Raw genomic sequence first — 25,547 nt, forward strand, 5'->3', positions numbered from 1 at the left:
TTTCAACCCAGAACAAAAAATGTGCTTTGACGGACACTAAATAACTTTCCCAGCCACAACAGGACAGCGTTAACGAGAGATTTAGCAGGATATAAATTTGAGGCCTAGTATTTAGGCGCTGGGTGACAGGTATGGGTTTAGTGACAGAATTAGACTTAGAAATACACAGTAGCGGGTGTGTGTGAAGTTATTCTGAATGACCCAATGTGCACCTTGAATATTATATACCCTTTTAGGGATAGATTTCAAATAGCTCTGATATAGCAGAAACCACTAAATTATGAAATTGCTAAATTGGGAATTGTATTTCAACCCAGAACAAAAAATGTGCTTTGACGGACACTAAATAACTTTCCCAGCCACAACAGGACAGCGGTAACGAGAGATTTAGCAGGATATAAATTTGAGGCCTAGTATTTAGGCGCTGGGTGACAGGTATGGGTTTAGTGACAGAATTAGACTTGGAAATACACAGTAGCGGGTGTGTGTGAAGTTATTCTGAATGACCCAATGTGCACCTTGAATATTATATACCCTTTTAGGGATAGATTTCAAATAGCTCTGATATAGCAGGAACCACTAAATTATGAAATTGCTAAATTGGGAATTGTACTTCAACCCAGAACAAAAAATGTGCTTTGACGGACACTAAATAACTTTCCCAGCCACAACAGGACAGCGGTAACGAGAGATTTAGCGGGATATAAATTTGAGGCCTAGTATTTAGGCGCTGGGTGACCGGTATGGATTTAGTGACAGAATTAGACTGGGATATGGCCAAAAAATAACCACACTATTGCTGGTTAAATGCACTTGGTGACGGGCGCAGCTTGCCCCTGATTTAGTATATGGCCAAAAAATGAACAGACTATTGCTGGTTAAATGCACTTGGTGTCACAGCTTGACGCACCACACTACTGAGGGTTAAATGCACTTGGTGACGGGCGCAGCTTGCCCCTGATGTAGTATATGGCCAAAAAATGAACAGACTATTGCTGGTTAAATGCACTTGGTGTGACAGCTTCACCCTGATGTAGGCTTTAGCCAAAAAACAACCACACCATTGAGGGTTAAATGCACTTGGTGACAGGCGCAGCTTGCCCCTGATTTAGTATATGGCCAAAAAAATGAACAGACTATTGCTGGTTAAATGCACTTGGTGTGACAGCTTCACCCTGATGTAGGCTTTAGCCAAAAAACAACCACACCATTGAGGGTTAAATGCACTTGGTCGCAGCTTGGATGCACTTGGTCGCAGCACCGCACAAGACACAAAATGGCCGCCGATCACCCCAGAAAAAAGTGACTGACAAACGGTCTGGGCAGCCTAAAAACAGTGAGTGAGCATTTGAATTTCAGCAGCTCAATGATGCACAGCTGCAGATCGATCGATTAATCAAGTGAAGTCCTTTGGAGGAGTTAATCTGCCTAATCTCGCCCTACTGTCGCATCCGCAACCTCTCCCTACGCTAATCAGAGCAGAGTGACGGGCGGCGCTATGTGACTCCTGCTTAAATAGAGGCTGGGTCACATGGTGCTCTGGCCAATCACAGCCATGCCAATAGTAGGCATGGCTGTGACGGCCTCTTGGGGCAAGTAGTATGACGCTTGTTGATTGGCTGCTTTGCAGCCTTTCAAAAAGCGCCAAGAAAGCGTCACAAAAGCGCCAAGAAAGCGACGAACACCGAACCCGAACCCGGACTTTTACGAAAATGTCCGGGTTCGGGTCCGTGTCACGGACACCCCAAAATTCGGTACGAACCCGAACTATACAGTTCGAGTTCGCTCATCCCTAGTCAGGAGTAATTCTTGACCATTCCTCTTTACAGAACTGTTTCAGTTCAGCAATATTCTTGGGATGTCTGGTGTGAATCGCTTACTTGAGGTCATGCCACAGTATCTCAATCGGGTTGAGGTCAGGACTCTGACTGGGCCACTCCAGAAGGCGTATTTTCTTCTGTTTAAGCCATTCTGTTGTTGATTTACTTCTATGCTTTGGGTCGTTGTCCTGTTGCAACACCCATCTTCTGTTGAGCTTCAGCTGGTGGACAGATGGCCTTAAGTTCTCCTGTAAAATGTCTTGATAAACTTGGGGATTCAATTTTCCTTCGATGATAGCAATCCGTCCTGGCCCTGACGCAGCAAAGCAGCCCCAAACCATGATGCCGCCACCACCATACTTCACAGTTGGGATGAGGTTTTGATGTTGGTGTGCTGTGCCTCTTTTTCTCTACACATAGTGTTGTGTGTTTCTTCCAAACAACTCAACTTTGGTTTCATCTGTCCACAGAATATTTTGCCAGTTCTGCTGTGGAACATTAAGGTGCTCCTGTGCAAACTGTAAATGTGCATGTTTTATTTGGACAGCAGTGGCTTCCTCTGTGGTATCCTCCCATGCAATCCATTCTTGTTTAGTGTTTTACGTATCGTAGATTCGCTAATAGGGATGTTAGCATATGCCAGAGACTTTTGTAAGTCTTTAGCTGACACTCTAGGATTTTTCTTCACCTCATTGAGCAGTCTGCGCTGTGCTCTTGCAGTCATCTTTACAGGACAGCCACTCCTAGGGAAAGTAGCAGCAGTGCTGAATTTTCTCCATTTATAGACAATTTTTCTTACCGTGGGCTGATGAACAGCAAGGCTTTTGGAGATATTTGTATAACCCTTTCCAGCTTAATGCAAGTTAACAATTCTTAATTGTAGGTCTTCTGAGAGCTCTTTTGTGTGAGGCATCATTCACATCAGGCAATGCTTCTTGTGAAAAGCAAACCGAGAACTCCTGTGTGTTTTTATAGGGCAGGGCAGCTGTAACCAACACCTCCAATCTCATCTTATTGATTGGACTCCAGTTGGCTGACACCTCACTCCAATAAGCTCTTAGAGATGTCATTAGTCTAGGGGTTCACATACTTTATCCACCTGCACTGTGTATGTTTACATGATGTGTTCAATAAAAACATGGTAACATTGAATTCTTTGTGTGTTTTTAGTTTAAGCAGACAGTGATTGTCTATTGTTATGATGAAGATGAAGATCAGATCACATTTTTTGACCAATTTGTGCAGAAATCCATATCATTCTAAAGGGTTCACATAATTTTTCTTGCAATTGTAAGTACCCAAAACAGGACACATGGCCCAAGAAAACCCCAATAAAGGTCACATCCACTAGATATAAAAATGGTGACATCATTACTTCACATTGGTTTGTAATTTATTATACATATGTATGTATGCATCTTCATAAAAAAATTTTAATGGTATTTATTGGCCAATAAATCATGTTTTGGGGATTTAACACATTATTTTATTTAATTATGCGTGAAATTGTAATATTTATTGACTTATTGATTGTAATATATTTGATGTAATTCATTATTATTTTTATTATACAGTATGTGCTACATACACCTTTTATATTTTTATATTTTTCCAGTATCTAGCTTTATTTTCGTTCATGGGTGAACAGGTACACTTTCACATTTTCAGAATAACTGGGGTACTTCTTTTCTTTCTTTACAATTTTTTATTTTATATCATTTTGAGATGAATTCACAGTTAATCATGTTATTATATATATCCTCTTTCTACGCATATTTTTTTCATTATGTCTGTATGTCACCATTTCCTGATACCATATCCATTTTTTGAGTGGAGCGCATTTGCGTTCCACTTCGGCACTGCATGTTTGCTCCTATACCACATGTATTGCGGAACTTCTGTACCGAGATTATATGTAATATTCAAAAACTCTCGGCATATTAATATAAATTTTTCTATGGTCTTGTTAGACCAACAAATCCCTGTAGGGGTCGCTAACTAATATTTAAATAATTTGTAAACTTATCTTTATTAATGTCAAACTACGACTCACAAACACAAAATTGTTTAAAATTATCAGGATACAGTGAGATGATATAAGGTTATTATGTATGCTAATTAACTCTTAGCTGTATTAAGATATTCGTTTATATCTGTAGGGTGCACCAGCGAGGCACATTCAATTATACACTTGAGGTAACCTCTTGTAATTTTTATGTATTTTTTTATATATATTTATTTTGTATATATTTATTATGGATTTTTTCCATTAATAGACCGGTCATTTCTTTATCCACAACCTTTGTGTTTAGGAGGTTGTTAATCCACTATTAATCCACTGTACGTGGGATACAGGGGTGACATATACACTGTATATTGCAGTCTATCCGTGCTTGCAGGCTCCAAATGGCACCATCCTCTTATGCTCCCATTATAGGATAGCCGTATTTGCAGTCTGAGTTTTATACTCTACTTGCTATTGAGTGCCCCCCTATATATAAAGTGTGGTTATTGAGTGTGCAACTGCAGCACGGGTTGCTGCTGACTGTCCTCACTGTGCGCTAACTGTGCACTCACCATCTGCTGAATACGCAATTGCAGACGAGTTAATACTCCCTGTTCTATATATTTACTAAACTGACCCTGTGCAGTAGCTGGATATACACGGTCAAACTCCCTTATACTTTGTAACAATGAGTTGATAACACTGTGCCTTCATTGTGGCTCCCTCAATCTCTCACTGTTCCTGTTTAAAACGTGAAAACGCTACACTGTTAGACCCCTCCCGACATGTTTCGCCACTATGTGGCTTCGTCAGGGGATGTGGGTATAGACGTGCGCGCGCCCGCAGGTTACTCCTTTTAAAAGTATAAAGGTGCCGCCCATCCCTGCATTCCTATCAGCATTGGATATTCCTCTCCTATTGACAGAGACGGTGGCCATTCCGCGTAGTATCTGCCCTATGACGTGCTTCCTCCACGCCCATGCTCCGCCCACCTGTGTGTGCACGGTCTCCACGTGACACCACTCTGCACTGGCGTGTGCTGCTTGACCTCCTTCTCTTCCACGTCATAGGTGGCCGCCGCTCCTGGGAACATCTGATAGGTGCAATGTCGGGTAAGCCGTCCTAGCAATGTGACGTAGCTAATGCCTCACATCACAACATTGATATTAACCCCTTCCTACTACAGATGGTAACTTGTGTCACCGTATCACTCTTGACCCTTTCCTATGGTTACTGGAAGGAGTTATATGCCAGTTATCCTCTTGAGGGTTCCCCTTCTATTTTTTGAGGCATTAGCTACGTAACCACGCTGTATATAGGGGGGCACTCATTAGCAAGTTGAGTAGAAAACTCAGACTGCGAATACGGCTATCCTATAATGGGAGCATAAGAGGATGGTGCCATTTTGAGCCTGCAAGCACGGATAGACTGCAATATACAGTGTATATGTCACCCCTGTATCCCACGTACAGTGGATTAATAGTGGATTAACAACCTCCTAAACACAAAGGTTGTGGATAAAGAAATGACCGGTCTATTAATGGAAAAAATCCATAATAAATATATACAAAATAAATATATATAAAAAAATACATAAAAATTACAAGAGGTTACCTCAAGTGTATAATTGAATGTGCCTCGCAGGTGCACCCTACAGATATAAACGAATATCTTAATACAGCTAAGAGTTAATTAGCATACATAATAACCTTATATTATCTCACTGTATCCTGATAATTTTAAACAATTTTGTGTTTGTGAGTCGTAGTTTGACATTAATAAAGATAAGTTTACAAATTATTAAAATATTAGTTAGCGACCCCTACAGGGATTTGTTGGTCTAACAAGACCATAGAAAAATTGAGATTATATGTACTCGCATTTTATCATGCTGCCCGTGGAGCTAATTTGCATTCCACTGTCAAGAGAAGTGTGTTTCTTTTTCATGTGATCTCTCATCACATGACTTTCCACATCCACCTACAGCGGCCACCGGCACAGGCGCGGTGCGCAGCCTGGAACGCCAGAAGCATGACATGAATACTTCTTTTTCAGGTGATTTTTTATAAATTATTGATTACTATTGATTATTATGGCATACTAGCAAAAGGACCCGGCTTCGCAAGTGTATATTTCATCTATTTAATGTAATGTTTGTGTGTGTGTGTCGTTAAAAGATATGGACAGTATCCCCATAACAGTGACCTCTACAGCACCCCGCCCCTTTTACAATGAACTCCGGAGTCCCCCATCCCTTAACACTGACCCCCCCCCCCCTACAGTGCCCCGCCACTTTAAAATGAGACCTCCACAGAAGCCAATTCCCTTAACTTTGACCTGCACAGTGGCCCGCCCCTTTAACAGTGAGTTTCACAGCACCCCACTCACTTGACAGTGACCTCCTCAGGGACCCGCCCCCTTTACAGTGACCTCACAGTACCCTGCTGCCTTAACAGTGACCTCCACAGCAGTTGCTCCTTTAATAGTTTCCCCTGCCCCTTAACAGTCACCTCCACAGTGTCCGCCCCTTTAACAGTGACCTCCACAGCGGCCTGCCCCATTAACAGTAACATCCACAGTGAACGCCTCTTCAACAATGACCTCCACAGTGCCCTACCCCTTTAATGCTAATGCTACACAACGACAAAATGGATTTTTCTGCACTGTCGCAGTGCAACACTATAGACTATTATCATAAAAATTGTCGTGCAACATCAATGTCGCGCAACACAGGTAGCAGTGTAATTGCGCCCTCATGTGTCGTGCGAATTATTGTCGCTCAACACATGACGTCGTGTAGCCCTAGCCTAAAGCTGACCTACAGCAGTGAAGAAAAATGGCTGGGTTGTTATGTAAAACTGTGTGTATGTGGAGACTAAGGGCCTGCAAACTTCTATTGGCTAATAAAGGTCATGTGACCGTGTGCATGTCAGTTGGGATATGAAAAGAAAGACTTGCAGGCTTGTATTGGCTAATGCAGGTCATTTTTTGGGAATATCTCAGGAATGGTACGTCCTAGAGAGCTGTGACCCTCACGAGATTTATTTCCAGGTAGCAAGGGATGTGTATACCAAGTTTCGTTGAAATCGATGGTCGCGTTTTTGAGTGATTGCGAAACATACATACACACATACATACATACATGATCCCTGAGGTAGGAATACGACTATTCTGAAACGCGTCAGAGGTATTGGGGACCAGAGAAGCTTCCGTAGCTTTAGGTGTGACGTCACACGTTAGGTTTCCAGGTCAACAACCAAACATTGCTTCCGGGAGCGCGCGCAAGTTACTGGCCGGGGCTATGCGCGTGCTACAATTAAAGCAGAAGACAGCGCCAGCAGAGACACTGAAAGAATTTAACAACCGCAGGAGAAGGACTTTATGAAACAGAACGAATCTGAATATATCTACCAACAAGCACGCTAACCAGTAAGTAACTGCTGACTTTTTTATACCTGCTCCCTATTTATTGGACTTTACCTGCTACATATTTCTAGGAGACACTGATACACCGGGACTTTCACATTATATGACAACTCCAGGCAGTGTATATCTCCGACTCACATGTGCCAATACTATTCATGCACCGCGGTGTTGGAGTTTGACACGTAGTCAGCGCGGGTTCTGTCCTGTTTTTTTAATAGCTTGCTCTATACATACACACACACTAATAGACGTCCTTTTTTATATATAGAGAGAAATAAAGGACCTTGGGGCACATAGCCATTTACCCCTGAGGAAGCCGGACTTCACCGGCGATACGTGTGGGGCTTCACTTCTTTGACTCAGGCCCACATAGTCCTAGGCTTATATTTTGCATTCCATTCAGGTACCAGGCACTTTGATGTCACACTATTATTTACTTATTGTGGATTTTTGTTTGAATCTTTGCCTTTTACTATTGGTCATTGTTATTCTGGACAGACTGTGTCCTCATTTACAGTCCCCGGTAAGTGCTGAGTTTGTGTCTGGTCTTATTTTGTACCAGAAAATGGTATATTGTATACAATTTTTAATCATGTCTGTGTGTCTTTGTAGCCTAATAAAATTTTAAAATGTATATATTGTTTTTATATCTACTGGATGTGTACTGTATTGGGGTTTTCATGGGCCATGTGGCCTATTTTGGGTACAGCTCTATAAAAGCCTCATCCCACACAGGGGCCATCATTTTACTGTGAAATGAGCATAGGAACAGTGTGTTAGAAACCTTTTAATTGTAGAATATTGGACAGGGACAGGGCAGGGACAGTGTACGGCGATCATAGGAAGAGTTTTTGATACACTGTAGGGAGAGCATAGGGACAGTGCAGGCTCAGTGTAATTTGTGGCATGTCCACATTGATATTTAACCACTTCTGTTAGCCAAACAATTACTATTATTTAGTGTTGCAGAGTTATTTAACACCCTGTGGGCAGTGCAAGTAAATTGATTCTTCGCACAGCAGTGTTGCCGACAGGTTTTTTGTCAGAAAAATGATTCTTTTATCTGAAAAATTATGCTTTTAGCGAAAAACATTAGTCTTGTAGGGAAAAAAATTAGGGGGTCATTTATTTAGGCATATTTCTGGTGCAGATCTGTCACGGCGGACAAGCACTCAGACACACAGAAAAACCAACAATCAGGCTCTAGGCGAGAAGCAGCTAATCCCTGACCTCTCTCCCTGCACTGCTCAGCCCACAGGCAGACCTTGGTGGTAGGAATGCTGTGTCCTCGTGCCTGGGCTAATACACCCTAAATTCCCTGAGATGGTGAAAAGGGGAAATAGGAGCAGCCTGCTCACACAGAACCTGGAAGGGAGAGATGACACAAACACAACTAAAACAGCAAACAACAAAAACAGAAACCACACTTATCTTATCAGAGGTGGGACAGAAAACCTTCCTTCCTTGCTTGCTTCCTAGGCCAGACTGATTTCAATAACCCGCTCAGAACACTGGAATTGAGAGCCATTTAAACTAATGACCCAACCCAGTGCACCTGATGGGAGGCAGATCCAGCACGACTCCAAAACAAACACTAAACACGTGCTGCTATTCTGGCCGACCTCCACACATAGTCAGAGCCGGGCATGACAAGATCATGGCGCAAAGGTCCTTTATTTAGACCAGCATCTAAAGCGCTGGTCTAAATAAATGTGCTCCATAGTCTTTTAGCGAATCAATTAGTATTTTACCAAATAAATTAGCCTGCTCCGGTATTACAATCCCTCGATCCCTATGACAAATGACGCTGAACGGGTAACCCGTACCTGCTCCAAAGGGTAGACACACAGCGATTCCTTTGAGTGCAGAGTGTGTGCAGCCCTGGGCATGTAAGGGCATCACAGAACAGTTAGTGCTGAAAGACACTTGGCACTCAAGGAAGTTGGACGCAGAACGCCTTAAGTCAAATAATGCCTTGTATCAGGGTTAAAACCGAACTGGCTGGATGGATCAAACATGGCAGCAGGATTATTGCTGCCATACGGGAAAAGTGTCATTGGTTTTCAGAATAAACCACACAAATAACTCCACCAACTGGACCCAAATTCATCGTAGCTAATACATTCTTTAAGCAAAAAAATTCGTCTGCGTCATTATTGCAATCATTTATGGTCGGAACTATGATGGTATTACCAGACAAATCGCTCCACCAACTTCATCATAGCCTAGCATCCTGTTATGGAAAATGTTATTCTGAGTCACTGAATAAGGCTAATTAGTGCGCAGAATGTCGCAGCAGAAAAACAAGCCTCAGCCTGGGCTTTCTGCTGTGGTGTCTACAGGAAAAATACTCCTTGGATTTTTCTGACAAGTATTTTGCCTATGTCAACAAACTATTGCTGTGAATTGCATACCCCTGCATGAAAATCCACTACAAATTGTATTGTACTTGTATATTATCCCATTATATTATTATATCTCAAAGTAGTTTTGAAGACTACACCAAAGTAATGCTATTGATAACAGTGATTTTATTAAGTATATTCATTATAGTTAATTCTGAAAAAAAGTCAACCTACGTTATATCCTAATGGCCATTTATTAATATTCCTTGGTTAAAGCGGTTGTCCCACGAACAAATATTCTACAGGTTTCAAACCAGCTTTTGCAATTGCATGTAATTAAACATTTAGTATAGCCACTGAGTTATTCAATAAAATGTATCTGCTTTTTATTTATTCTTATTTCTTTGTCCTGCTCACTGAGATGGTCCTCACATGCTCAGTTTCATCCTTCAACTTGTGATAGGGAAAGAGCTGCAGCAGAATGGACACACCCCCTGGGCTGTGATAGGGAGAGCATGGACACGCCCCCTTAGCTACAGCAGTAAAGACACTCCCCTGAGCTGTCAGCTTGATATAAATCTAGCAGAGCAATGAATGGGGAGATCTCTGGATCTGAAAGTCTGAAGTCACTTTGTGAGGCTTACATAGAAACCACCCAAAAATGACCCCATTCTAGAAACTATACCCCTCAAGGTATCCGATAAACAAGAACACACATATACGTAAATGCAAAAATATTTTATTAAATAGTCACATAAAGGACAAAAGAAAATAGACAATAGAAAATGTAATGAATAACAGCAGTAATGTGGCGGCACTGCGGATCAGCGCCCCACCTAGGTTACACAAAGTGGATATATATCCTAAGCACACATCACCTGCTAGCCTGAGTGAGCTAAATAGCTAATTGAGATAGATTGTCTCATCCGCAGGCCAGGAGAAACGTGGGCTTAAATAATAATAATACTGAGTATAACAATACTGTGTTGACATGCCAGCCGAATCATAAGTGTATATGGACGCAGAAGTCTGATCAGCACCATGGACAGCCGGAAGCCTGTGAAGGCGTCAGGTTGCCATGGTAACCATCACTCGCTGCCACAACAGAGCAGAGGGTGATGGGGAGGGAGGGGGGTCCCCTCCCTCTGTGATCCCATCAAGAATCGGGGGCTGAAAAGGCACAGCAGCCCCCGATGCTGACACTCTGCTTGCTAACCACTCGGCCATCCTGGAAATGAGAGGGGGCGGGCGGGATGACCACGCGCCCGGCCGCCCGCATTGCACCACCCGGGGGGGTTAAAAATTTAAATGTAGGTCATTTTTAAGTTTCTGATCCCCGCGGTCACAGACCGCAGGGATCAGAAACTTCCGAAAGCACTGCAAACCACAGGTCTGAATTGACCTGCGGTTTGCAGCGATCGCCGAGACGGGGGGCCACAGAACCCCCCTCGGCATTGTCCCAGGGTGCCTGTTGATTAATTTCAGCAGGCACCCAGTTCCGATCACCGCCCACCGCGCGGCTGTGATCGGAAATACACAGGGCGTACAGGTTCTCCCTGTGTCCTTAAGTACCAGGACATCAGGGCGTACCTGTACGCCCTGTTTCCTTAAGAGGTTAATGCTGTTGCTGTTTTGAATGTGATAAAGTTCACTGATCTGTGTCTCAATGGCTTCCTAGTTTTTGGGGTTACATAGTTACATAGTTGTTAAGGTTGGAAAAAGACAAAAGTCCATCAATTCCGACCTGTAATCCTGCTATATCAATCCACGAAACAAATCCCTGGGTCAACTTTTAAAAAGGGGTTGGTTCAAAGGGAAAGGGTGTGTAGAACAATTTATTCTATACATTGTCATAAGCCTCAATGTTCTTTTGAATTAAAAAGTAATCTAAACCTTTTTTGAAGCCATCTACTGTATTTGCTGTGACCAGCCTCTGCGGCAGGCTATTCCAGAGATTCACAGTCGTAACTGTAAAGAGTGCTTGTCGCCTCTTATAACTGAATCTTTTTTTCTCCAGGCGTAGTGAGTGGCCCCTTGTTTTTTGAGGGGTTTTAACACAGAATAGCTTTCCTTTATATTTTTGGGATGGTCCATTTATATTTGTATATTTGTACAGGTTAATCATGTTCCCTCTTAGATGACTTTTTTCAAGGATAAATAATTTCAGTTCATTTAATCTTTGATAACTAAGACCTTCAAGGCCCTTTATGAGAGTAGTTGCTCTCCTCTATATTTTTTTCCAACTCCAGGGCATCCTTTTTATTGACTGGCACCCAGAACTGAACTGCATATTACAAATGAGGTCGCACCAACGCCTGCCCCGCGAGTCCAAGCCTCTTTTAAAACAAGACAAAATTCTGTTGACCTTAGAGGCAGGTAGTGGCATTGCATGCTGTTATTTAGCCTATGATCTACTAATACACCCAGATCCTTCTCAACAAGTGACTCTCTCAGTTTTAATCCCCCTAGGACATATGCTGCATGCAGATTATTACCCCCCCAAGTGCATAACTTTACATTTATCCATATAAAACCTCTTTGCCAAGTGGAGGCCCAAACAGTAAGTTTATCCAAGTCAGCTTGTGATTTCTTTCGTAAAGGATCATACTGTTTTGGCCCTGTTTCTATTACTAAGGTCCCTTCCTTTTCCAGGTAAAAGTTAAGAAAGTCACATCCAGAGATATGTGGTGCAATGTCTGTTTGCATATCGCATAGGTACAGTATACTGCAAAATAAGTCTGCTCTAACACAATTATTTTCCAGTTCTCTTAATGGAACTAAAATATCTAATGACTGAAGCTAACAGAGAAAAATGTGCAAGCACCTATTCTTTTTTGTCAGGTTTCCGTCCCTCTAGGATGGGCAAAATAGTGCATAATTTATCCAGTGTAAAAAAAGACAAAATACAGTGTAAGAGCATATGGTAATTAAATGTATCATGTAGGGAAACAGGGTAACATAAAAATAATAAAGTGCAACATGCTGATATACTATGTCAAGTAGACAGCTGAGTAATCTATATGGCAACTGTTTATCCCAAGAATGTGGGGCACATTTATTAAGCTTTTTATGACATATTTGTACCATAATAAAGTTGCAAATTATGGTGCACACTATAATTGCAATATAATATGTGCATTTTTACTCTTCTCTTCACTTTTCAAAAGCAATGAGAAAAGTGAAAGAAGCTTAGTAGGAAACGGCATGGTCTCCTGTTACTTTTCGATTTAGTATAATATATGCTCATAGCTGATTTGAAATTCTGGTCTAGCAATAACTATCTGCCCCTTGTATCTGTATACCAATGCATCAATGAAAGTAACAGGGCATTCTTATGTTATAATATATACAGTGGATATAAAAAGTCTACACACCCCTGTTAAAATGTCAGGTTTCTGTGCTGTACAAAAATGAGAGAAAGATAAATAATTTCAGAACTTTTTCCACCTTTAATGTGACCTATAAACTGTACCACTCAATTGAAAAACAAACTGAAATCTTTTAGGTGGAGGGAAGAAAAAATATAAACATAAAATAATATGGTTAAACTAATACTTTGTTGAAGCACCTTTTGATTTTATTACAGCACTCAGTCTTTTTGGGTATGAGTCTATCAGCATTAGTGTTGATCACGAATATTCGAAATTCAAATTTTAATCGCAAATATAGGCACTTAGAATTTGCGAATATTTAGAATATAGTGATATATATTCTTAATTTCGAATATTCGCGTTTTTTTTAAAATCAGTACACATGATCCCTCCCTGCTTCTAGCTTGTGAGCCAATGAAAAGACTGCAGTATCTTTGACTTTAGGAGTAGAGTTTTAGGAGTAGAGCAAATTTTCGTAATGCAAATTTTTCCATTTCCGAGTAAAAACATGATTCCTCCCTGCTTCTTTCTTGTGGGCCAATGAGTCATTGGCCCACAAGCAACTTAAGCAAAGAGGAATCATGACTTTAGATGGGAAAAATGACGAATATTCTAAGAAACAAATATCTAGCACTATAGCGAATATATTTGTTTTTTCGAATATTCGTAAAATATTGTAAAACAAGAATATATAGCAATATAGTGAATATTTGAAAAAAAAACGAATATAGAGCAATTTAGCTAATATAGTGCTATATCTTCTTTGTCTAATAGTTTTTTCCTCATCTGAAGTTCAGATTGGCAACAATTACAACTATTAAAAAAAAAGACTATAGCACTATAGTAGCTAAATTTCTCTATATTAGTTTTTTTCAAATATTCGCTATATTGCTATATATTCTTGTTTTAGAATATTACGAATATTTGAAAAAACTATTGACTCATTGGCCCACAAGCAAGAAGCAGGGAGGAATCATGTTTTTACTCGGCAGTAGAAAAATTTGCGATAAAATTGAGCATTACGAAAATTTGCATTACAAAAATTTGTATTACGGGAATTTGCATTATGAAAATTTGCATACTCACATATTACGCGATCATTACCTTGCCAATTTTTCGAGTAAAAAAAATTGTAGAATATAACAAATATTCGAATTTGTGAATATTTGACAAATATTCCACAAAATATTAGCGAAATATCACAAATTCGAATATGACCCCTTCCACTCATCACTAATCAGCATGGCACATTTTGACTTGGGAAGATTTGCCCACTCTTCTTTGCAAAAACACTCCAAATCTGTCAGATTTGCGAGGGCATCTCCTGTGCACAGCCCTCTTCAGATCACCCCACAGATTTTCAATGGGATTCAGGTCTGGGCTCTGACTGGGCCATTCCAAAACTTGAATCTTCTTCTGGTGAAGCCATTCCATTGTTGATTTGGATGTATGATTTGGGTCATTGTCATGCTGAAAGATAATGTTCCTCTTCATGTTCAGCTTTCTAGCAGAAGCCTGAAGGTTTTGTGCCAATATTGACTGGTATTTGGAACTGTTCATAATTCCCTCTAGCTTAACTAAAGCCCCAGTTCCAGCTGAAGAAAAACAGCCCCTTGGCATGATGTTGCCACCACCATTCTTCCCTGTGGGTATGGTGTTCTTTTGATGATGTGCAGTGTTGTTTTTGAGACAAACATATCTTGTGGAATTATGGCCAAAAAGTTCAACCTTGGTTTCATCAGACCATAACACCTTTTCCCACATGCTTTAGGGAGACTTCAGATGTGTTTTTGCAAAATGTAGCCTGGCTTGTATGTTTTTCTTCATAAGAAAAGGCTTTTGTCTTGCCACTCTACCCCATAGCCCAGACCTTTGAAGAATACGGGAGATTGTTGTCACATGTACCACACAGCCAGTACTTGCCAGATTTTACTGCAGCTCCTTTAATGTTGCTGTAGGCCTCTTGGTAGCCTCCCAGACCAGTTGTCTTCTCGTCTTTTCATCAATTTTGGAGGGACGTCCAGTTCTTGGTAATGTCACTGTTGTGCCATATTTTCTCCACTTGATGATGACTGTCTTCACTGTGTTCCATGGTATATCTAATGCCTTGGAAATTCTTTTGTACCCTTCTCCTGACTGGTACCTTTTAACAATGAGATTCCTCTGATGCTTTGGAAGCTTTCTGTGGACCATTGCTTTTGCTGTGGGATGCGACTAAGAAAATTTCAGGAAAGACCAACTAGAACAGCTGAACTTTATTTGGGGTTAATCAGAGGCACTTTAAATGATGGCAGGTGTATGCTGACTCCTATTTAACATGATTTTGAATGTGATTGCTTAATTCTTAACACAGCTACATCCCCAGTTATAAGAGGGTGTGCACACTTGTGCAACCACATTATTTAAGTTTTTTTTTGTTTTCTTCCCTCCACCTAAAAGTTTTCAGTTTGTTTTTCAATTGAGTGGTACAGTTTATAGGTCACATTAAAGGTGGAAAAAGCTCTGAAATTATTTATCTATGTCTCATTTTTTTACAGCACAGAAACCTGACATTTTAACAGGGGTGTGTAGACTTTTTATATCCACTGTATATATTATAACATAGGAATGCCCTGTCCAAAAATCCAAGGAGCTTCTCAAAGCTTTGCACAAGGGATGGAGAATACCTGTATATTATACTGAGCACATATTCTTTATGGTAAGAGCAGTGAGACTATGGAACTCTCTGCCAGAGATGTTGTGATGATAAACTCATTAAAAGAGTTCAAGATGGGCCTGGATGTATTTCTGGAGTGTAATAATATTATAGGTTATAATTACTTGAATTCTGAAGAAGGTTTTTTTTTTTATCCAGGGAGTTATTTTGTATTGCCTGATTTGGAGACAGGAAAGATGTTTTTCCACTAAAATTAGGCAAATTTGCTTCTTTCTCATGTTTTTTTTTTGTCTTCTTCTGGATCAACTTTGCAGGATAACAGGCTGAAGTGGATGGAGTGGACGTACTATATGTCTTTTTTTCATCCGTATAAACGATGTTACTATAGTGCAGGAAGAAACTAACCCCTTGACGAAGATTTCCATCCAGGCAGTCAATACTAATGGGAAAAAAGTTGGTAAGTGCACTTGAGTGTGTCTCGATAGTAGTGAGGAGTGAGTTTGAACAGCACTTTGCAATGTAAGGCAGACAACACAAAAACATCATATTGAAGGATTCTTGAAATAAATATTGGTCAAAGCCAGAATACACGTTGGATCAGTAATCTGTGTCAGAATTACAGGGAGAGCATAGGAAGCATCAGATGTGTCAACTGTAGGACATCTAATGTTTTGTGGTCATAAAAGATGGTTGTCATTCCTCGAGAAAATATTTCACTCCAACTATCGTGGATAGTGATAGTAATACAATTTTTTAAAGAAAAATCTGCACATAAAATATTTTCCTTTTATTTCTGCACTGCGAGACAGAGCTCCTACCCATAATTGGGAGGCAGATAACTAGAGAAACAGGGGTTAAAGGGGCTGCTTTCTACACTAAACTCATACGTTTTTACTTCAAGGGAGCTGAGCTGCAATTCCAGGCACAACCCATGGACAAGTTTGACACTATTTGTGGGAAAAAAGCAGCTGCATTTTTCTAATTTTGGACAACGCCTTTTTTAAAATAATTAACTGCAGAAAATAACCAGTCATCTAAACTAGCTCCTTTCAAAGATAAAGCTGTAAGGACAGCCACCACATGTAAGAAATCTCAAATGAATTGCCAGACCCAAGGAATGTCTAGAGAGACCTAAAACCCACTGGCTGGGCCATTTCTAGATGGTTGATATTTTTACATCCATGTGAATTCCTCCTGTGAAAATGATATATCCAAGGAATATAAGTAGTGATGAATGAAGTTTTCAAAAATTCGATTTGTTATGAATTACTTTGCAATGAATCGCATCCCATTGTATGGAGGGGGGAGCAATGATGGGGAATGGTCATTTAGCCCCTCCCGTTGATCGCGGCATCTGAGAGTCACATTTAGCCTAAAGGGGGTTAATCAGGGGTTAAAACAAAAAAAAAACATACTCACCTCATTTATTTGATCAGGAAGAGTCCGTTGTGGCCATCTTGATTGATGTAAATGTGCCAATTCTCGCTCGTGTTGGCGTGATTACGTTACCACGTCATAACTCTAGGCGGGCGTGGTGATGTCATCACTGACCGCCATTTTACAGCCATTTCAGGAAAAATTGATTCATTACTAGAGTTGAGAGGACACCTGGATGTTCGGGTTTGACGGGTTCGGCCAAACTTCACAAAAAATTTTGAGCTCGGGACCCGAACTTAACCCCGAACCCCATTAAAGTCAATGGGGACCCAAACTTTGGAGCACTAAAATGGCTGTAAAAAAGTCATGGAAAGGGCTAGAGGGCTGCAAATGGCAGCAACATGTGGTTAAGAGCATGGGAAGTGCTCTACAAACAAATGTGGATAGGGAAATGACTTAAAATAACATAAAATACATTAAAAAAATAATAAAAAAAATCTTGATCTAGGAGGACAAGGTCCATATGGGGTAGGAGTTTGAGGAGGGGGTGGATGTGGTGGTATAGGTTGAAGCGGCGGTGGAGGAGGAGGAGGTAGCCAAGACTGTTTTTTAGTTTTAATTTATTATTTTATATTTTGTTTAAATTAGGGTACACCCCAAAAGAGTGGGAAATATCAAAAATACAACAATGATCAATTGAGCTGTAGTATAACAATGGCTGGGTAAGGCCGGTATACACTGTGCCCCCACTGTCAGGTGGGAATGCCATCAGCAGCTCATCTACCAGCGTGCGCTTGTACTCGAGCATCTTACAATCACGCTCCAGTGACGGAAATAAGGATGGTACGTTGTCCTTGTAATGAGGATCCAGCAGCATGGACACCCAGTAATCAGCACAAGTTAGAATGTGGGCAACTTGGCGGTCGTTGCGGAGATACTGCAGCATGTAAATCGCTCATGTGTGCCAGGCTGCCCAGAGGCAACGACACGCTGTCCTCTGTGGGAGGTGTATCGTTTGTGTCCTCTGTATCCTCCCAGCCACGCACTGTAGCCCCCCAGCTGGTTTGGGTGCCACCCTGGTTTGAAAACGGTTCCTCCTCCTCCATCTCCTCCTCCTCATCCTCCACCTCATCACCCTCCAGATCTGTGCCCTGGCTGGACAATTGTGTACCTGGCATTTATGGGTGCAGGAATCCACCCTCGGAGCCACTTGTGTAATGACTGGCCTGAAACATCATGAAATGATCCCTCTTCCTCCTCCTCCTCCTCCTGTGCCACATCCTCTGCCATCATCGCCCAAAGCGTTTTTTTCAAGGAGGCATATAAGTGGGATAGTAACACTGAGAATGGCGTCATCGGCACTGGCGATGTTGGCGGAGTACTCGAAACAGCGCAACAAGGCAAACGGGTCTTGCAATAAGGCCTACTCATTGGTGATAAAGTGGTGCTGTTCCGCAGAGCGACTCACCCGTGTGTGCTGCAGCTGAAACTCCACTATAGCCTGCTGCTGCTCGCACAGTCTGGCCAGCATGTGCAAGGTGGAGTTCCACCTTGTGGGCACGTCACATATGAGGCAGTGAGCAGGAAGGCCAAAGTTACGCTGCAGCGCTGATAGGCTACCAGCAGCAGGGTGAGAACGCCGAAAGCGCGCACAGAAGGCCCGCACGTTCTGCAGCAGCTCTGACATATTGGGGTAATTTTTAAGGAACCTCTGCACCACCAAATTCAGCACATGTGCCAGGCAAGGGATGTGCGTCAAACTGGCTAGTCCCAGAGCTGCTATGAGATTTTGTCCATTATCACACACCACCAGGCCGGGCTTGAGGCTCACTGGTACCAACTACTCATCTGTCTGTTGTTCCATGCCCGTCCACAGCTCCTGTGCGGTGTGGGGTTTGTCCCCCAAACAGATACGTTTTAAAACTGCCTGCCGTCGTTTACCCCTGGCTGTTCTGAATTTGGTGGTGAAGGTATTACGCTGACCGGATGAGGAGGCGGTAAAGGATGAGGAAGCGGAGAAGGAGGAGGAAGCAACAGGAGAGAAAGAGAAGCGGCCTGCAATCCTCAGTGGTGGAAGGATATGCGCCAAACTGCTATCAACCTCAGGCCCAGCCGCCACTGCATTTACTCAGTGTGCTGTTATGGAGATATAATGGCCCTGACTGTGCTTACTGGTCCACGTATCCGTAGTTAGGTGGACCTTGCCACAGATGGCATTGCGCAGTGCACACCTGATTTTGTCCCCCACTTGGTTGTGTAGGGAAGGGATTGCTCGCCTTGAAAAGTAGTGGCGGCTGGGCACGACTTACTGTGGGACAGCCACCGCCATAAGGCTTTTAAAACTCTCCGCCTCTGCCAGATGAAATGACAGCATTTCAAAGGCCAGTAATTTCGAAATGCTGGTATTCAGGGTCAGGGATCACGGGTGGGTAGGGGGGGTACTTCCTTTTTCGCTCGAGTATTTGGGAGATAGAGAGTTGAATGCTTTCATTGGACATTGTAGAGATGCTTGGTGACCCAGGTGGTGGCGTTCCTGGCAGATCCTCTGTTTGCTGGGTGGCAGGTGCCACTGTCACTCCAGAGGTGGATGAAGAGGCCGAGACTGCAACAGAAGAGGAAGCAGGAGGAGCCAGAGACCTTTCTTTGTTTTTGAGGTGTCTACTCCACTGCAGCTCATGCTTTGCACTTAGATGCCTGGTCATGCAGGTTTTGCTCAGGTTGAGAACATTTATGCCTCGCTTCAGGCTCTGATTGCACAGAGTGCAAACCACTTGTGTCTTGTCATCAGCACATTGTCTGCCACGCCAGGGAACTCCTTGGAGCTGGCTTTGGTGTGCTTGGTCCCTTGCTGCGGTGGGCAGTAGCAGGCGTACTGTCTAGGGGATGGCCGCTCCGCTTTTGCACCCTGCTCCCTCTTCTGCTGTGCTGGTGGCTCTGTGCAATCACTGCCTCTACCTCCGAACTACACAGGTCACTCGCATGACCTTGATTCCATGTGGGGTCGAGGACCTCATCGTCCTCTACATCATCTTCCACCCAGTCTTCACCCCTGCCCTCCTTGTCGGTCTGCACACAGCAGAAAGCCACAGCAGTTGGCACCTGTGATTAGTAATCATCCGAGACGTGCTGCGGTGGTCCTCTCATGTACTCATCCTAAAACATAAGTGGTTGGTCATCGGTGCACTCAATCTCTTCCACTTCTGTGGCAGGGCTATGGGGATGGCCCTGGGAAACCCTTCTAGCAGAGTCATCAAAAGGCAGAAGAGACTGCTTTATGACTTGGGGCTCAGACTGCTTGGCTGATTTGCAAGGGGGTGAGGTGAAGGACTGATGGACATGGGCTGCAGGTGCCAACTCTGATCTTTCAGCAGGAGACTGGGTGGGAGACAATGTGAAGGAACTGGAGGCACTGTCAGCCACCCAATCTACTATCGCCTGTACTTGTTCTGGCCTCACCATTCGTAGAGCCGCATTCGACCCTACCAAATAACGCTGAAGGTTCTGTCGCTTACTCACACCTGAGGAAGGTGTTTCACTTGTGCATGTAGCTGGCACAGATCGAGCACGTCCCCTCTCCCTGCAACAGGAGCTACACCAGCAGTACCACGACCTGGGCCACATCCCTTATTTAACGCTCTCCTAATTCTTTGCGTTCACCCATCAAACTAACAGATGGTTTATGTCAGGCGACAATGTAACCGCCAATAGTCAACAATTAAGTTCACTGAGAGTAAGGCAGTGCTGGTGTCATAAAGAGGAAACATTTCTTGAGGTCACACAACAGTGTGACATGCAAATTTTTAGAATCAATAATTTTTTATTGAGCATATTTCATCAAATGACAATTAATACTGTTGTTACACACTCGCAGGTGAGTACAATCAAATGAGAGTCATAGGTGAACATAGAATCTCCCAGACAAAGGGAGTTAAAACATAGATCAATACAAATGATATAGCATATCAACAAATAATACAGAATATCAACAATTCCTCAGGGTGTACCAATAGGGGTAAAGGAAGGGGGGAGCATATGAATGAGAGAGTTTCATCCCTGCTAAGCAGGGAAGGTTAGGAGGGGGACATATATCTTGAGGACCTCCACACTCGCCACGTTTTCTCATATTTCGTTGTATTACAAGTTGCATTTGAAGTTGCAGAGGCCATAATTTTTTCAAAGAGGCAGGTCTTATTAACCCTTTGGGTTACTTCGAGTAATGTGGGGGGGTGACATGCGAATTTTATACAATTACTTCACGGTCACAAAATATGTTAAATTGTCAACCAACAATGTAACTGCAGTATTGACTGGTTGTATTTGACTGTGACAAATGCAGCAAAGGTCACAAATGTAGTGTCTTGCCCAAAATGTTAGTTTTTTTCAAACCCAGTATATAATTGCTGTATTTAAAGCTTGTATTTCACTGTGACAAATGCAGCAAAGGCTCCAGATGTAGGGTCTTGCAAAAAATGTGTGTTTTTTTTAAACCAGAATTTAACAGCAGTATTTGAAGTTTGTATTTGACTGTCACAAATGCAACAAAGGCTGCAAATGTATTATCTGTTTTTTTTTTTAATACCAGAATATAACAGCAGTATGTTCCTCTTGTATTGGACTGTCAGAAATGCAGCAAAGGCCCCAGATGTAGGGTCTTGCAAACAATTTGTGTTTTTTTAAACCCAGAATATAATTGCAGTATTTAAACCTCGTATTTCACTGTCAGAAATGCAGCAAAGGCCCCAAATGTAGTGTCTTGCCAAAAATGGGTGTTTTTTTAAACCCAGAATATAATTGTAGTATTTAAAGCTTGTATTTCACTGTGACAAATGCAGCAAAGGCACCAGATGTAGGGTATTGCAAAAATTGTTATTTTATTTTTTTATCTTTATTTGTAAATTCATAATCCAATCCCTTCAATAAAAAAAAAAAAGGAATATATTATAAATCTAGTTTATCATAGCTCCTTAGTACCCCTATCCCACCCAAACCACCCTGTCAACCCGTGTTTGCGATGCGTCTCTGGGGGAGAAGCGACTGGAAAAATTTCTTAAAAGTACAGGCTCCCTCTATTCCCTAAAACCTCCGAGGTAGCCAAATCCTCTTCCACTTATCCTCATTTTTTATTTGCCTATATAAAATGCTTTCATATCTTTTGACTTTATTCACTACATTAACCCACATCTTTACATTAGGGAAGTTCCTAGAGAACCACAATCTTGTAATCATTAAGCGAGCCAGAAAGATGACTCTAATAAGAAGTATTTTGATATCTGGAGTACAGTTAACCTCACAAAAATCATTCAACAAATGGCATTGTGTGATCAATGGGATCAATACCCCTAAATTGCGCTCTATAAATTCAGAAATAAATCTCCAATAATGTGTAAGAAGCCCGCGTCAAAGGCATCACATCTGGGACATTTAGACGTTTCCCTATGCCCACATTTATTTAGCCACACCGGAGTAATATATAGTCTGTGCATAATATTAAACTGAACTACAACATGATTAAAATTATGTGATACAAATTTTAGGTTTTTAAATATATCCTCCTAGTTTAACGTGCCTATATTGAGACATTCCATCCCCGAAGCTTTTTGCCCAGGGGAGACTGTCTTATTAAACCGTGACTTAACTAATATATTATTGTGCAATCTTAACCTTACAATTTGGATTCTCTATCATATCTTCTATCATTGTGCAAGGTTCAATTATCAGTCATGCTTTTTCCCTAACCCTACCTAATACTGACCGTAACTGCAAATATCTAAAACAACTTAGAGTACTTAAATTACATCTTTGTACAAGGTGGAGTAGGGGAAGAATATCCCCCCCTTACACCACCTGTGTAGCATATAAGATATTATTATTTTTCCAGAAAAGATCACCTGATATTTCCAAAAGATTTTTTAAATAAACATTATGCCAAAGAGGGGTACAGCAAACTGATCCCTTAATCCCCAACCAAGTTCTAACAGAGGTTCAGGATTTAGAAAAAAGCATCCTAGTCATCCTATACCCCTTTTTCCCAATGGTTAGTTGACCAGATTCTAGCAGCGTAAATATGTTATCATATAGGGAACTCTCCACCAGTGACCTAAAAAAAGAGCTTTTTTCCCACTCACTCCACAAAGATAACTGCAGCAATGAAATAGCCCTTGAAGTATGGAAGATTTAAACCTCCAAGCTCCAGTGGCTTATACATATACTCCAGTTTTAACCTTACTCTCTTCCTTCCCCAAATTAAATCATTGACAAGTCTCTCCTTTAATTTGAAGAACTTGTCAGTAATCCAAGTAGGTGAATTTCTTATTACATATAGCAATTGAGGCAAGATTACCATTTTAACCAACAAGATTCTGTCTGCTCTAGACAGAGGAAGCCTATTCCAGATTGTAATCTTAGATCTTATCTTGGAGATCACTGGGAAGATATTAAGCTGTGTATATTCTTCTTCAACTCTAGGGGAGATTTTTACACCCAGATACTCAAATAGTTCTGAAACCTTGGGCATATTCTGAGATCCCTCACTGGATAATTAAAAATTCTGCAATAATATCAAATTGGTTTTGGAAAAATTGGTATCAAAGCCAGAAGCTTCCCCAAATGAGCTAACTGCTTTGATTATTCTTGGCAAAGTCTCATTGGTATAATCTATAAAAAATAGGACATCATCTGCGTATAATGATATACGTTCCCCCCCCTAATACCCCAAAACCTTTAATTAGGGGGTCCTGTCTCACCCTGACAGCTAGAGGATCAATATACACTCACCTAAAGAATTATTAGGAACACCATACTAATACGGTGTTGGACCCCCTTTTGCCTTCAGAACTGCCTTAATTCTACATGGCATTGATTCAACAAGGTGCTGATAGCATTCTTTAGAAATGTTGGCCCATATTGATAGGATAGCATGTTGCAGTTGATGGAGATTTGAGGGATGCACATCCAGGGCACGAAGCTCCCGTTCCACCACATCCCAAAGATGCTCTATTGGGTTGAGATCTGGTGACTGTGGGGGCCATTTTAGTACAGTGAACTCATTGTCATGTTCAAGAAACCAATTTGAAATGATTCGAGCTTTGTGACATGGTGCATTATCCTGCTGGAAGTAGCCATCAGAGGATGGGTACATGGTGGTCATGAAGGGATGGACATGGTCAGAAACAATGCTCAGGTAGCCCGTGGCATTTAAACGACGGTCAATAAGGGGCCTAAAGTGTGCCCAGAAAACAATCCCCACACCATTACACCACCACCAGCAGCCTGCACAGTGGTAACAAGGCATGATGGATACATGTTCTTTTTCTGTTTACACCAAATTCAGACTCTACAATTTGAATGTCTCAACAGAAATCGAGACTCATCAGACCAGGCAACATTTTTTCAGTCTTCAACAGTCCAATTTTGGTGAGCTTGTGCAAATTGTAGCCTCTTTTTCCTATTTGTAGTGGAGATGAGTGGTACCCGGTGGGGTCTTCTGCTGTTGTAGCCCATCCGCCTCAAGGTTGTGCATGTTGTGGCTTCACAAATGCTTTGCTGCATACCTCGGTTGTAACGAGTGGTTATTTCAGTCAACGTTGCTCTTCTATCAGCTTGAATCAGTCGGCCCATTCTCCTCTGACCTCTAGCATCAACAAGGCATTTTCACCCACAGGAATGGAATACTGGATGTTTTTCCCTTTTCACACCATTCTTTGTAAACCCTAGAAATGGTTGTGCATGAAAATCCCAGTAACTGAGCAGATTATGAAATACTCAGACCGGCCCGTCTGGCACCAACAACCATGCCACGCTCAAAATTGCTTAAATCCCCTTTCTTTCCCATTCTGACATTTAGTTTGGAGTTCAGGAGATTGTCTTGACCAGGACCACAACCCTACATGCATTGAAGCAACTGCCATGTGATTGGTTGACTAGATAATCGCATTAATGAGAAATAGAACAGGTGTTCCTAATAATTCTTTAGGTGAGTGTATATGTCAAATAATAATGGAGAGAGTGGGCAACCGTGCCTAGTGCCCCTCGATAGCCCAAAGGTGGAGATCAAATTCCTATTAATATTTAATCTTGCCACTATATAAAAGCCGAATCATACCTATAAAACGATCTCCAAAAACAATTTTTCCCATAGTCTTCCAGAGGAATTCCCACTCCGCCCTGTCGAAGGCTTTAGATGCATCCAGCGACAAGATGGAGCGGGAACCCTCACCTACCACCTGCATGTTGCCAAACAATCTATGGAGATTGTAGTGGGTGCCCTTATTTGGAATAAACCCATTCTGTTCTGGGTGAATAACCATTGTTATAACTCCAGCAAGTCTCGTGGCAAGGGCTTTTGACAATAATTTAATGTCAGTGGTCTTTACCTTTATTTGGGATTAATACGATTACTGCTTCTGTCATAGATTCAGGAAGTTCATAATCTCCAAAAGAATCCAGAAAAACTCACAGTAAATATGGCAGAGTAACTTCCCGATACTTCTTATAGAACTCGTAAGGAAGGCCATCTAAGCCAGGTGAGGAATTTCTCACACATCCTCT

Source organism: Bufo gargarizans, chromosome 3, assembly GCF_014858855.1.
Source record: "Bufo gargarizans isolate SCDJY-AF-19 chromosome 3, ASM1485885v1, whole genome shotgun sequence".
Taxonomy (NCBI): domain Eukaryota; kingdom Metazoa; phylum Chordata; class Amphibia; order Anura; family Bufonidae; genus Bufo; species Bufo gargarizans.